Raw genomic sequence first — 12,237 nt, 5'->3', positions numbered from 1 at the left:
CCAGGTTATCTTACAGGAGTAGCATGGTCATGATATTAATGCTGTCAGTGGATGTGTTAAATAGCCAACCCTGTGGATACATGTTAAAAAATACATTGTTGAAATATTTATGTGTAAAATATACGTTATAAATGTTCTTAGCGAAGGTTTCACAGTACACTCAAAACATTGGAGTCAGGACATATTCTGCTATTTACAATGTGTAACCCCCACGACTCTTGACTACAAAATCACAAGCCTACTTACCAGGGTAATGACTCATGATCTTCAAATACATAACGTGGAAAAAGTATGCTTTTGTCCTTCTTGGCCAATGTTCATTGTAACCCTGACACAGGAAGGAATGTACCAAAGGTTCATATGTTTGGGACGGAGAGAAAGATTGAGCAGAATGGGCCTACACTCCCTAAACTTGAGACAAAAAAAATAGCACTTTTAGCAAAGAGCAGAGAATAGTACAGCACAGGAGTTGGCCCTTTGGCAAACAATCTCTGTGCCAAACATGATGCCAAGTAAAACTAATCCCCTTACAAGCTATTTCCCTCCATTCCCTGCATATTTATATGCCTATCTAAAACCCTATTAAATGCCACAGGTGTATCTGCCTCCACCACCATCCCTGAAAGTGCATTCCAGGTACCCACCACTCTCTCTGTAAAAAACCTGGCCTGTACATGTCCTTTGAGGTTTGCTCCTCTCAGCATGAAGCTATGCCCTCTAGATTTTGATATTTCTATCTTGTGCGACACAAACATGTGGGCCGAAGAACCTGTTTCCTTGCTATGCTGTTCTGTGTTCTATGTTCGGTCTACCATGAAGGACTTTATCGAATCCCTTACCAAAATTCATGTACACATACATCCACTGCCTTATCCTATCGGGGCGGCACGGCGATGCAGCGGTGGAGTTCTGCATCACAGTGCCAGAGACCCAGGTTCGATCCTGACTACGGGTGCTGTCTGTACGGAGTTTGTACGTTCTCCCTGTGACCACGTGGGTTTTCTCTGGATGCTCCGGTTTCCTCTCACTCTCCAAAGATGTACAGGTTTTGTAGGTTAATTGGCTTTGGTAAAATTATAAATTGTCCCTGGTGTGTAGGATTGATAAATACATCTCTTGATTCTCCTGAACACTTCATCAGTGATGTAACCTGGGGTCATTGGGTGTTTCTGGTCTTTCAACATCAGACACCCTCCCCCAGGCGACCCAGCCGTGGTTGATCAAACCACGACTTGTGTTCAGGTGGCATTTGCTCCTCCCCATGGACCTCCTCTCCTGATCCAGAGCCATCTCAAGGCTTTCTCCGCTGCCTCTGTGGTGCTCTTGATGACTCTTCTCCTCTCTATTCCGATGATGCCCAGCCCACTCAAGGCTTTGTAGAGCGATTGCCCTGCAAAACCTCTACAGCCAACTTTGATGGGCATTCCAGCCCCGCTTATGGCAATCTGTGACCAGCTCTTCATATTTGGTCTACTACCTCTCGTGGGCCGCCGCCAGACGGTCCTCCCACAAGTGCTGTCAGTTCCAACAAGACAATGTTTTTGGTCGCCTCGGAGACTAGGAGGATGTCCGGCCTCAGGGTGGTTGTGGCGATGTGCCATGGGGACCTCAGCTGTTTCACCAGGTCTACAGAAAGCTGCCAGTCCTGATCAGTCCCCAGGATTCCCGACGGATTCTTGGCTGCTGTGGTTCTTGGCAGCTGCACTCCAGCCTTCACGAAGGTGATCATCTGGGTGGTGGGGCGTGCTCATCTGCAACTGCTGATTCCCATGCTGATGGCTTCTGCAATGGGTTTCAGAACCTGGTCGTGGCGCCAGGTGTACCGGCCCCTCCCAAGAGCCTTTGGGCAGCAGCTCAGGATGTGTTCCAACATCCCCTTGCCTGAGCATTGCGGACAATCCGGAGATTCTGCTTTGCCCCAGATGAAGAGGTTTGATGGGCTGGGCAGGACATCGTACACTGCCTGGACTAGGAACTTGATACGCTGTGGTTCAGCCTGCCAGAGCTCAGTCCATGTAACTGTTCGTTCCATGGCCTGCTCCCACCTTGTCCAGGCCCCCTGCTGCCTCAAGCCAACTGCTCTGCTAGACCTCTCCTCCTCCACCGCTGCCCTCTCTTCCTCCTGGACCAGCCTGCACCTCTCCTTCCCCTTGGCCTTGTCAAACTGGGGAGTTGGGAAGGTTCCCAGAGCAGCTCTTCCCTGAGTCACTGCTCCCACCAGGACTCTGTGGTGTATCCGAGACTCCGCGTGCAACACAGCTTTGCCGCCTCTCCACTTCCTCCCAAGTTTCACCTCCACCCCTGCCTGAGCCACTTTGGGGTCGCTGGAGTCCCTATACAGCATCACCTCTCTGGCCCGAGTCACCTTGAACTCCTCCTGTAGAGACTTCAGGGGCAGCTGGAGCTTGGTGTTATTACCGCAAAGGGCGATGCTGCTAAGGCTCCTGGGCAATCCCAGCCACCTCCTGAGAATGCTGCTGACTTTCCTCTCCAAGCTCTCCATGCTGGAGATTGGGACTTCGTAGACAAGCAGTGGCCAGAGTATCCTTGCCAGGATACCATGCTGGTATATCCACACCTTGAACTTGCCGGGAAGGCCTGACTGGTCCACCGGTCTCAACCAGCTCTCCAGCTCCTGACAGGTTGCCTGGACTGATGCTGTGTCCTTCAGGCTGCTGTTAAACACCTTGCCAAGATTCTTCACTGGCCTTTCAGAGATTAGTGTCTCTTCGATGCTGAAGTGGAACCTGTCCATGAATTTGCCCTTCTTCACCACCAGTGACCTTGATTTTTCTGGCTTAAACCTCATCCTTGCCCATCTAATCAGTTTCTCCAACCCTTGCAGGATCCACCTGCCTCCCGGCACTGACTCAGTGGTGACAGTCAGGTCGTCCATGAAGGCCCTGATTGGTGGTTGGCGTATTCCTGACTTGTCTGATGGCCCCGGCACTCTGGTTCAGCGGACTTGACGATCATGTTCATCACCAAGGCTAAAAGGATCGCAGAGATGGTACAGCCTGTGATGATTCCAACCTCTAATCTGTGTCACTCTGATGTTACTGACCCTGCTGAGACTCTCATGCTGAACTGCTTGTAATAGTCCAGGATGAGATCTGCCACTTGGCCTAGTACATGATGCTTGGCCATGACTGTCTGGATCAGCTTGTGTGGGATGGATCCATAGGCGTTGGCCAGAGCTGTCAGGTCTCCCTTGTTCTCCCTGGCTTCACTGATGAGTTGGGTCACCACTCCCGTGTGCTCTAGACACCCCGGCACTCCAGATAAGCCTCCCTTTTGCACTGAGGTGTCGATGTAGCAATTGTTGGAGAGGAAGTTGGTCAGCTGCCTTGCCACTATGCTGAAGAAAATCTTGCCTTCAACGCATATTAGTCTATGGGGTCTTCACTGGTCGGCGTGGACTTGGTGAGCCGAGAGGCCTGTTTCTGCACTATATCTCTAAAGTGATCCTCATCAATCACTTTAATCACCTCCTCAAGTTCATAAGTTCATAAACAGAAAATAGCTCATATTCGTCCAAATGTGAGTACATCTTATCACAGATAAGTTTTTCATGTACCTTGTATGTTGTGATTGTTGGCAGACCAATTTCCCTTCAGGGATGAATAAAGTTTTATTGTATCGTATCGTATCGTACACAACCCTATATTCAGCAGTGGTTTTCATATCCAGCTGCTGAAATGGATTTCTGATTTTTCCCTCATTAATACTGGATCCTCTGCAGAATTATTAGCTCCCTTCCCTCTTCATATGCCTTGTACTCCCAGTGTCAGCCAGCCATTGCCAACTTAGAACTTGGGTTTTATCCTTTGCTGCTGTACATTCCCACCCTTAAACATTACCGTGTGCATTCATTAAGCCGACATACCTTACTGCGTTTAAATCAGATGTCCATTCAAAGAGGGTAAGTATCGTGATCCCAAATCAGATAAGGATCCCAGTTTGAACATCATAACAGTACTAATGGAATTTCAGATTGTAAAGGTGCCATTAAGAATAATGTGCATTTTGTACTTGTTTTCACCTTGTTCGCTTTAACTTTTTTTTGTCAGATTAAGTTATAGTGTAGGCGTCCACTGGCAAAATGTGATTGCAAAGCGCAGTTATGACTCTGAGCTTCTCTCTCTTAAAAGCATTACACAAAATATAGTCTGCATTGATTTTAATTTGCTTGAAATACATCTTAAGCTGATTGGCACCAGCAGCTGTGTATCTGTAGAATATCAATGAGGCTGTGGTGGTCCCTGGATATTAGGCCACTCCTAGGGTCAGTCCCCTCGGCACTTGACGGACAGGGACGAGGGACTACCCACAAGCTACGGGGTTTCTACCCAGGGCTTTTTGGGGAGTGTTCATCCCTTCGGTGGAACTCATTGTGAGTGGATGCTCACAACCTGCATTAAAGAACTTTCAAAACCTGCTTGGCATCCAGCCTATTTCTGGCCACGTCCAGGCCATTACAAGGCTACTAATCTAGATGACTTTAAATTATTGCAGTGTAGGAAAATAACTGCAGATGCTGGTACAAATCAAAGGTATCACAATATGCTGGAGTCTTCTATTGAATGTCTTCTATTGTATCCGCTGCTCTAGATGTCACCACATCTTCCCATCTCCTCCCCGTTCTGCGTTCCACAGAGACCGTTCCCTCCGTAACTCCCTAGTCCACTTCCTACCCAAACCACCCCCTCTCCGGGCACTTTCCCCAGCAACTGCAGGAGATGCAATACCTGTCCCTTTACTTCCCCCCTCAACTCCATCCAAGGACCCAAACAGTCTTTCCAGGTGAGACAGAGGTTCACCTGCACTTCCTCCAACCTCATCTATTGTATCCGCTGCTCTAGATGTCAACTTCTCTACATCAGAGAGACCAAACGCAGGCTCAGTGATCGTTTCACTCAACACCTTCGCTCAGTCCGCCTTAACCAACCTGATCTCCCGGTGGCTGAGCACTTCAACTCACCCTCCCATTCCCAGTTTGACCTTTCTGTCATGGGCCTCCTCCAGTGCCATAGTGAGGCCCACCAGAAATTGGAGGAACAGCACCTCATGTTTCGCTTGCGCAGCTTGCAGCCCAGCGGTATGAACATTGACTTCTCCAACTTTAGATAGTTCCTCTGTCCCTCTCTTCCCCCCCTCCCCTTCCCAGTTCTCCCACTGTCTTCCTGTCTCCACCTATATCCTTTCTTTGTCCCGCCCCCCCCTGACATCAGTCTGAAGAAGGGTCTCAACCCGAAACATCACCCATTCCCTCTCTCCTAGATGCCGCCTGACCTGCTGAGTTACTCCAGCATTTTGTGAATAAATCGATTTGTACCAGCATCTGCAGTTATTTTCTTATACTATATTCAAGGCATTCAACATATTGTAGATAGATTTGGATACAGATTCATATTAATTTATTTGAGCATGAAAACCAGTTTTGGTATTTTACTGATAATATCAGTCTGAACAGGAAAAATCAGTATTAGTTTATCTTCTCATTACCTACGACACACAACAATGCCTCAGGGCCGTGCTGCAGTAGCAGGATAGATTGTGCATTTAAATGAAGATGTGAGAATTTGGACTTTAACTGTCTATCCCGAAGGCAAGGACACAACCAACTCACATCTGCTGTTATTGGAGCTTGTCAAAATGTAATAATGTTTGTTTACTTTCTGCCGATTAATGGGCAATTTAGAGAAAGCTTCATGAAAATGCTCATTCTGAACGCGAATGCTGCCAAATGTCTGCTTGATATTGGTGAATCTAAACATAGAAACATAGAAAAATAGGTGCAGGAGTAGGCCATTCAGCCTTGGAGCCAGCCTTGGACCATTCAATATGATCATGGCTGATTATCTAAAATCAGTACCCCGTTCCTGCTTTTTCCCCATATCCCTTGAATCCTTTAGCCTTAAGAGCTAAATCTAACTCAAGGTCTTTTTGGAAGATACTTATAACATCTTTGAAATTCTCCACATGTTGACTAGCCTCCAAATGTGAGCTAAATCAAAAAATATGAGCTAAATCAAAAAATTAACCATCCGCATGTTTTAGAGAGAGGGTAAGAACTGTGAATCGGTTTTATCCAGAACTGTCGGCCTGTACTGATCATACATCTGGTTGAACGGTTCAATGGTTCAATAATTCTTTATTGTCACGTATGCATTGCAGAGTGAAATACTTTTTACTGAGTACCTGAACTGTATTCAAGGAAAAGTGGTGGCACATGGAACACTAAAGTAATAAACGTGTGAGTTAATTTCAAAGATGGATTTGCTCTAAGGTTATTGACTAAATCAATTAAACATAATAACATTCAGAAAAATGATGCAGGTTTGTCTAGTTTGGCAAGTTCTGCAAGCTTGGTGGCAATTTTTCAACCGAGTACAAGTTTATAACTTTTGTATCCATTTTAGCATGCTTGGGGTGCTGCACATATTTTAAAATTCATTTTATCGGAGGTTGGTGTTGCTGAAGACATCTACATTTTTTTGCCGATCCCTAATTTCCTTTGAGAAGATGGTGGTGAGTCATCTTTTCAAACTGCTGCAGTCAGTCTGACAAGCTATTGCTCTTTCAGCTTGTACTACATTGCAATAAATGCTTTTCTAGATTGTGGTATTAGATTGGCCATCGGACCCCATTGCAATCACTCATTTTTCCTTGTGTTCTGTTCTATTCTGTTCAATCAGTCCTAGACAAAGGTGAAAAATAGATGAACTTTCTTTAGAGTTCCCAGATCTATTTCTTCTTTGACATCATAACAACACCACTTGTCTCCCACCACCCATGGAAGTGGAGATCAGTAAGATCATGATAAAATGTCTATCAACCTAGTATTGGGAGACACACAGCACAGTGGCACAGAGTTGCTGCCTCACATTGCCAGACACCCGGGTTCAATCCTGACAATGGGTAAGCTGTCCATGCAGAGTTTGTACATTCTTCCAGTGACTGCATCGGTTTTCTCTGGGTGCTCTGGTTTCCTCCCATACTCCAAAGAGGTGTAGGTTTGTAAGTTAATTGGCTTCTGTAAATTGTCCCTAGCATATAGGATAGATCTAGTGTATGAGTGATCACTGGTCGGCGTGGACTTGGTGGGCCGAAGGGCCTGTTTCCACGCTTTATCATTAGACGAAGGGATTAAAAGTACCATTAGCAAATTTGCAGATGATACTAAGTTGGGGGGTAGTGTGAATTGTGAGGAAGATGCAATAAGGCTGCAGGGTGACTTGGACAGGTTGTGTGAGTGGGCGGATACATGGCAGATGCAGTTTAATGTAGATAAGTGTGAGGTTATTCACTTTGGAAGTAAGAATAGAAAGGCAGATTATTATCTGAATGGTGTCAAGTTAGGAGGAGGGGGAGTTCAACGAGATCTGGGTGTCCTAGTGCATCAGTCAATGAAAGGAAGCATGCAGGTACAGCAGGCAGTGAAGAAAGCCAATGGAATGTTGGCCTTCGTAACAAGAGGAGTTGAGTATAGGAGCAAAGAGGTCCTTCTACAGTTGTACCGGGCCCTGGTGAGACCGCACCTGGAGTACTGTGTGCAGTTTTGGTCTCCAAATTTGAGGAAGGATATTCTTGCTATGGAGGGCGTGCAGCGTAGGTTCACTAGGTTAATTCCCGGAATGGCGGGACTGTCGTATGTTGAAAGGCTGGAGCGATTGGGCTTGTATACACTGGAATTTAGAAGGATGAGGGGGGATCTTATTGAAACATATAAGATAATTAGGGGATTGGACACATTAGAGGCAGATAACATGTTCCCAATGTTGGGGGAGTCCAGAACAAGGGGCCACAGTTTAAGAATAAGGGGTAGGCCATTTAGAACGGAGATGAGGAAGAACTTTTTCAGTCAGAGGGTGGTGAAGGTGTGGAATTCTCTGCCTCAGAAGGCAGTGGAGGCCAGTTCGTTGGATGCTTTCAAGAGAGAGCTGGATAGAGCTCTTAAGGATAGCGGAGTGAGGGGGTATGGGGAGAAGGCAGGAACGGGGTACTGATTGAGAGTGATCAGCCATGATCGCATTGAATGGCGGTGCTGGCTCGAAGGGCTGAATGGCCTACTCCTGCACCTATTGTCTATTGTCTATTGTCTATTAAACTAAATTAAACTAAACTAAGCTAAACTAAACTAAACTAAGCTAAACAAAACTACACAAATTTCCACAGTTCAGTTCATGCCAGACATGAATGATGAATGCCATGAACAAATGACCGAATTACAGGTCCTCCCGAGGTGACAAACACTCGACTTATCTACAGCTTGTACATATGAATAAGCATTTAAGAGACTGATGGGATGGATTTGCTGACTGCTGCAGGGTTGCAGGCATCTTTTACCACCTGGGAACTAGGTTTGTGGCTGGATTGTAAACTATCTGGGTTATGAGCAGTTCATCAGACGGATTTTAGACTTTGGTGATGTAGTGCAGAGAATACAGACTTTAGAGATACCGCACCCACCAAGTATGCGCCGACCAGCGATCACCTCGTACACTAGCATGATCCTACACACTAGGGATATTTAACTTTTTTTTTGCCAAAGCCGATTAACCTTCAAACCTGTACATCTTTGGAGTGTGGGAGAAAACCGGAGCACCCGGACTTGTACCTTATTCCTGCTGTGCATCAACATTATGGAAGTGACCCATTAAGATCAGTTCCCTGTTATCCAACTCACTCCCAGTTAAACAATCAATCTCTGTTCTCTCTGGTGTAAATTCATATTGAGTTCTGATATCCAACTTGCCCAATTACCCAGTTTCTAATATTCCTCTTTCATTTCTGATGTCTTACCTCTCAAACTCTCCCTGACCTTTAAAACCTCACTGGCTATATTCAATTTCCCATTTCCAATTCTGCCAGTTCAATGTCTCCTGTCTGATCTACAACCACCCTTAAACACAGATTATTTATGATTACTGCCTTGGGTATTCTACAATCTTTAATGTTCAACTTCCTTCATTCCAATATATAATTAACCCCTGCGCAGCAATTCTGACTCATAGCTGCCATACACCTCGCCAACTTCTCAATCTATGAAATTTATCAAGACCATGTTCAAATTGCTGCCCTCCCACTATTTTCTCAATAAATAAATCAATTTGGAAAATCTAAAAGCTCTAACGCAATCGTTGGACCATTGAACTTTACCAGGCAGCTCAAAATAACCCTGTTAAATGAGCTGCTGAACATTTAGTTGGATCTAGCCAACTCATGTTCTTTCATTAATTTCCCAAGACCTGAGTTCTTTTCAGCTCTCTCCAGTCAAATTAACATTTTATAAAAGATTCTCCATACGGCACTGCATCATGATCAAAGGCACTTAGCCAGCCAGCTCTACACATACTATGCCTGCAAGTGAGATCTTTTCATGATTATTAAAAGAACAAAAACCTGCTATTATTTCCGAGAATATTAAGAATGAAACGTGCTGCTCTGATGAGTACTGGATACCTTTCAAGATCCTCAAAAAGCATTGTTGAACTTGACTAATGTGGGGGAAAAGCAGAACTGTGGGAGATGGCACATGCATATCCAACTTACAGTTCTTTAAAAAGGCTCTATGATTTAGCACACATTTGTATTGTCAAGAAAATCGATTCAGACTACCTCCTGTTCCTACCGTGATAAATTCAAATAAAAGGGTCATTGTTTAAAAGCTGTTTTTCAGAAAGGAGAGCTTTTGGGATTATTAATATTTAGTATTTAAAACTTATGAACTTATGCTGGGTATTGGCACGGGTCTCATGGAGTGAATGGACTGCTCTGTAATGGAATAATTAAATAAGTTCAAGATCAAAAGCATGACTCATCCAAATGGTTACGTTCAGACATTTAAAATATGGCATGTATTTTCATAGTTTCAAAGCTCTCTTTCTCAACCAGTTTAAGACTGAACTTCAGATGCTATACCTTGCACTTGAACTTGGCTTTTGAACTCCCCTAGAACACTGCTCAGTTTGACTGAGGCCACCCCTGACTTGAACTCTGCTGGTTTGATTGTGTTGACGATTTCTGCTCTGTATCAACTGAATACTTTGATTGCCCTGTCTATGAGATAGATTCTAATGCTTTCCACAGCCATAAAAGCACCGTGCTCTAGGGAAGGTAAAAAAATGTTGCAAACACAGGAGATCAGGAAATATCCAGAGAGAAAAATCCTTTGGGTCAATTACCCCTTTTCAGAACTGATGCCCCTTAGCTATTTATCACATTCAATAAAAAACAGATATCTGTTTTTTATTGAAGGTGATAAATAGCTAAGGGGCATTAGTTCTGAAAAGGGATAATTGACCCAAAGGATTTTTCTCTCTGGATATTTCCTGATCTCCTGAGTGTCTATCTTTGGCATAAACCAGCATCTGCAGTTGCTTTTTATTACTTATGCCAAAGATAGACACAAAATGCTGGACTAACTCAGCAGGTCAGGCAGCATCTCTGGAGAAAATGGAAGGTGATGTTTTGGGTCGGGACCCTTCTTCTGACTGATTATAGTATGAAGAGTGGGGAAGAAAACTGGAAACGAAAAAAAGCATGACAGATCAGGGCCGGCAACAGATGACCTCAAGCGAAAAGGTTCCCTGATAAGCAAATTGTTGGATAGAGACAGTTGTGAACCCAAGAGGGCACATAGTTGTGAACTGTGAAGCTGGTTAATGATTTTTTAGTGGAGGAGGGGGGAAAGGATGAAGGAAACTGGTACGTTGATGCAAGGTTAGCCAATGTTCAAGGGGTCGGAGGTGACAAGGTGGGGGTAGAAAGAGAAGGGAGAGGGAAGGTGTTTGTAGAAGTTACCTAAAATTGTAGAATTTATTGTTCATTCTGGGGTTCTAAGTCTCCCAAGCGAAATATGAGGTGCTGTTCCTCCACTTTCTGTGTAGCTTCACTCTAGCAATGGAGGAGGCCCAGGACAGAAAGGTATGAGAATAGGAAGGCGAGTTAAACTGGTTAGCAACCTGGAGATCCAGTAGGCCCTGGTAAGTGTTCAGTGGAGCAGTTGCCGAGTCTATGCTTGGTCTAGCTAATGTACGGCAGCCCATGATGGAACATAAAGGTTTACAGTAGATGAGGTTAGTAATATTAATGATGTATTCTTCTGGTGTTGTACCTCACAGCTCTTTGTACTAAATGGTACATTCTGATCTTCTCATTATCTACACATTTTCTTCCTGTAATTTTGTCTTTTGAGAGCTAATCCTTTAGGATCAACTGCTCAGCTGATTCCAATTAGGTTTGAATCATTGATTCAAATGGTGTTCATGCAAACACTGCAAGATGTAACCCAGTGACACAACAGGTAGTGCAGCTGCCTCACAGCACGAACAATCAGAGCTCATATCTGATCTCTGGTGCTTTCAGTGTGGAGTTGGCATGTTCTTCCTCATAATCATAATCATAATCATACTTTATTAGCCAAGTATGTTTTGCAAAATATGAGGAATTTGATTTGCCATACAGTCATAATAATAAAAAGCAACAAAACACAAAATACATTTAAACATAAATATCGACCACAGTGACTCCTCCGCATTCCTCACTATGATGGAAGGCGAAAAAAAAGGTCAATCTCTTCCCTTCTTTGTCCTCCCGTGGTCGGGGGACTCGAGCTTTCCGATGACGGGACAATCTTGGCTCCCGTAGCCGGTGGTCGGGCCCTCCGCTTCAGGGCAATCAAGCTCCCGCATCAGGGGGATCTCAGCTCCCCCACGCCAGGCGATCGGACCCCAGGTCGGGGCTAGTCGAACCTCTTGTGACTTTGCAGCTTCCCGACATCGGTCTCTACCCGAGACTGCGAGCTCCTCGGTGAAATCTGCAGGCCGTGGTTGGAGCGTCGATCCCTGGCAAGGGATGGTAAGTCCACGGCCCCATGGTGGGGCTCAAAGTCAGTCTCGAGCAAGGCCACCAGCTCCATGATGTTAGGCCGCAGAGCGACCAGAGATACGATCCGGAAAACAATCGCATCTCCGGCAAGGTAAGAGATTGAAAAAAAAGTTTCACCCGACCCCCACCCCACCCCCCACATTAAACAAACCAGAGAACATTAACACATACTTTTTAAAACACACTAAAAATAACAAAAAAGATGAAAAGACAGACAGACCGTTGGCGAGGCTGCCATCGTTGACGGCGCCACCCAGTGGAATATGTTCATATGTGTTTGCAACGCACTCCAATTACATTCCAAATACATGATGTTGGTAGGTTAATTCATTATTGTACATTGTC

The 12,237-nt window shown here is 45.0% G+C and overlaps 1 pseudogene; it reads right to left on the bottom strand.

The window, feature by feature from the left end:
- Positions 1–1,238: 1,238 nt before the first annotated feature.
- LOC144607324 (uncharacterized) lies at positions 1,239–3,550 on the bottom strand (annotated as a pseudogene).
- Between the last annotated feature and the right edge of the window lie 8,687 nt (positions 3,551–12,237).

The sequence above is a fragment of the Rhinoraja longicauda genome, chromosome 1 (assembly GCF_053455715.1).
Source record: "Rhinoraja longicauda isolate Sanriku21f chromosome 1, sRhiLon1.1, whole genome shotgun sequence".
Lineage (NCBI taxonomy): Eukaryota > Metazoa > Chordata > Chondrichthyes > Rajiformes > Arhynchobatidae > Rhinoraja > Rhinoraja longicauda.
This window is presented reverse-complemented; position numbering and strand designations above follow the sequence as displayed.